Genomic DNA, 3,454 nt, shown 5'->3' on the forward strand with positions numbered 1-3,454 from the left:
TAATAAAACAAGCAAAATGTAATTTGTTTTGTAATATGACAGTAATGCATGAATTCATTTATATTGCTAAATGCAGTGAAACATCTCAATTGTCAGTCAATCGATGAATTAATGCATAAATTAATTACATTTTATATACTGACAACAATAAGAAACATGAATAAATGAGTAAAAGAACAAATAAAAGTAAATAAAAGTAACCATCACAATAAACAAATGCATATACAAGTCAACACATGAAACAGCTTTATTCAAACTACAAGCATGTATTTACAGGCACTGAACCCCAAACCCTACTGCCGACTCAACACAGCGGTTCCTATTCTTTGATGACAGCATTCAGCATCATGAGCCTCTCTCCACTGGATAAACACACGCGTGTTCTTCTGTCCCTGTAACATACAGACAAGATTCACATTACGAGCTCAACACTGCATTTACATGTTGAGGTTGATGTGTTAACTCACTTTTAATCCAACTTAAATGTTCCTCAATATATCAACACCAATAAGGGACAAATTAAATATATATCATGTTTAGTTACTTTATATATGTTTTTATTCACAGCACATAATTTGTCTAATGTAAGCAGTGTTGACAACAGTGAATTATCCTACATAATAGCACACACATGTATTTTTCATGTTGGGATGTGCTCACCTGCAATACTTATACAATATTTTCCTTCCTGATGTAAATAGACATTTTAAATAAGCGTATTTAAGATGTATGGTTATGTAAATACACGTTGGAAACGTAACTTTACGGTTACTGGAGCTCCCCTGTTATCAATACATAATAAAACATGCGTTTACAGCAAAATCAGAACTATACTATACTGTCTAACTCCTTTAGACGTTCAACAGTTAAAACGTTTACTCTATAGTAGTTTAACACATACGATTTAAACCGTATTTACTCACATTTGAAAACCCCCGCGTCGCTTATCTCCGCGATGTTGATATTGACGTATCCTCTCGCGTGGCCTCCTGGGATAGATGAGTATCATGAGTAGCCGTGGAAAAGCACTCAAAAATCTGGGCGGAAGCAGTAAGCCATCCGGGAACTTCTCGCCTACTCTTTTTATGAAAACTGATGTTTGGAACGTACTGCTTCCTTCACGTACTGTTTTCGCCTACTATATAGTAGGAAAGTAGGCATATTGGAACGCACTTAAGTCCGAATCTCGCGACAATTGCTACGTCACCCAGGTAATTCTCGCCTACTCTTTTGGATTCATTCATACTTTTTTGCTCGCCTACTCTTTTTCCCATACTAAGTAGTAGGGAAGTATGCGGTTTGGAACGCAGCCCATGTCTCATGGCCCTCTATCAGAATCCAGAGTTTTGGGAAGATTGGAGAAACTTAATTTTTCGCCCCCCCAAAAAAAACGTAAGGGGTACCACTGTCGTTTTTTTTTCGGGCCAAATTTTTGAGTTTCGATATCTCAGCTCTGGAAGGGGCTAGAGCCTCCATTTTTGCACTCAGGTCTAAGTCCCATGGTCCTCTATCAGAATTCAGAGTTTTGGGAAGATTGGAGAAACTTAATTTTTCGCCCAAAAAAAAAAAACGTAAGGGGTACCACTGTCGTTTTTTTTTTCGGGCCGAATTTTTGAGTTTCGATATCTCAGCTCTGGAAGGGGCTAGAGCCTCCATTTTTGCACTCAGATGTAAGTCTCATGGCCCTCTATCAGAATCCAGAGTTTTGGGAAGATTGGAGAAACTTAATTTTTCACCCAAAACAAAAAAAAAACGTAAGGGGTACATTGTCGTTTTTTTTTTTCGGGCCGAATTTTTGAGTTTCCATATCTCAGCTCCGGAAGGGGCTAGAGCCTCCATTTTTGCACTCAGGTCTAAGTCTCATGGCCCTCTATCAGAATCCAGAGTTTTGGGAAGATTGGAGAAACTTAATTTTTCGCCCCAAAAAAAAATGTAAGGGGTACCACTGTCGTTTTTTTTTCGGGCCGAATTTTTGAGTTTCGATATCTCAGCTCTGGAAGGGGCTAGAGCCTCCATTTTTGCACTCAGGTGTAAGTCTCATGGCCCTCTATCAGAATCCAGAGTTTTGGGAAGATTGGAGAAACTTAATTTTTCGCCCAAAAAAAAAACATAAGGGGTACCACTGTCGTTTTTTTTTTCGGGCCGAATTTTTGAGTTTCGATATCTCAGCTCTGGAAGGGGCTAGAGCCTCCATTTTTGCACTCAGGTCTAAGTCTCATGGCCCTCTATCAGAATCCAGAGTTTTGGGAAGATTGGAGAAACTTAATTTTTCCCCCCCAAAAAAAAACGTAAGGGGTACCACTGTCGTTTTTTTTTTTCTGGCCGAATTTTTGAGTTTCGATATCTCAGCTCTGGAAGGGGCTAGAGCCTCCATTTTTGCACTCAGGTGTAAGTCTCATGGCCCTCTATCAGAATCCAGAGTTTTGGGAAGATTGGAGAAACTTAATTTTTCGCCCCAAAAAAAAAAAACGTAAGGGGTACCACTGTCGTTTTTTTTTCGGGCCGAATTTTTGAGTTTCGATATCTCAGCTCCGGAAGGGGCTAGAGCCTCCATTTTTGCACTCAGGTCTAAGTCTCATGGCCCTCTATCAGAATCCAGAGTTTTGGGAAGATTGGAGAAACTGAATTTTTCGCCCAAAAAAAAAACATAAGGGGTACCACTGTCGTTTTTTTTTTTCGGGCCGAATTTTTGAGTTTCGATATCTCAGCTCTGGAAGGGGCTAGAGCCTCCATTTTTGCACTCAGGTCTAAGTCTCATGGCCCTCTATCAGAATCCAGAGTTTTGGGAAGATTGGAGAAACTTAATTTTTCGCCCCAAAAAAAAACGTAAGGGGTACCACTGTCGTTTTTTTTTTCGGGCCGAATTATTGAGTTTCGATATCTCAGCTCTGGAAGGGGCTAGAGCCTCCATTTTTGCACTCAGGTGTAAGTCTCATGGCCCTCTATCAGAATCCAGAGTTTTGGGAAGATTGGAGAAACTTAATTTTTCGCCCAAAAAAAAAAAAACGTAAGGGGTACCACTGTTGTTTTTGTTTCGGGCCGAATTTTTGAGTTTCGATATCTCAGCTCTGGAAGGGGCTAGAGCCTCCATTTTTGCACTCAGGTGTAAGTCTCATGGCCCTCTATCAGAATCCAGAGTTTTGGGAAGATTGGAGAAACTTAATTTTTCGCCAAAAAAAAAAAACGTAAGGGGTACCACTGTCGTTTTTTTTTTCGGGCCGAATTTTTGAGTTTCGATATCTCAGCTCCGGAAGGGGCTAGAGCCTCCATTTTTGCACTCAGTTGTAAGTCTCATGGCCCTCTATCAGAATCCAGAGTTTTGGGAAGATTGGAGAAACTTAATTTTTCGCCCCCCAAAAAAAAACGTAAGGGGTACCACTGTCGTTTTTTTTTTCGGGCCAAATTTTTGAGTTTCGATATCTCAGCTCTGGAAGGGGCTAGAGCCTCCATTTTT

The 3,454-nt window shown here is 40.1% G+C and overlaps 1 long non-coding RNA gene across 1 annotated transcript; it reads right to left on the minus strand.

Moving 5' to 3' along the window:
* Nucleotides 1–229: 229 nt before the first annotated feature.
* On the minus strand, nt 230–1,366 carry LOC120467227 (uncharacterized). Its single transcript, XR_005620116.2, has 2 exons — nt 924–1,366; nt 230–392 (listed from the first exon to the last, which is right to left on the minus strand). It is a non-coding gene; the product is annotated as an uncharacterized LOC120467227 (long non-coding RNA).
* Nucleotides 1,367–3,454: the final 2,088 nt, after the last annotated feature.

The sequence above is a fragment of the Pimephales promelas genome, chromosome 9 (genome assembly GCF_988280905.1).
Source record: "Pimephales promelas chromosome 9, fPimPro1.hap1.1, whole genome shotgun sequence".
In the NCBI taxonomy this organism is placed as follows: domain Eukaryota; kingdom Metazoa; phylum Chordata; class Actinopteri; order Cypriniformes; family Leuciscidae; genus Pimephales; species Pimephales promelas.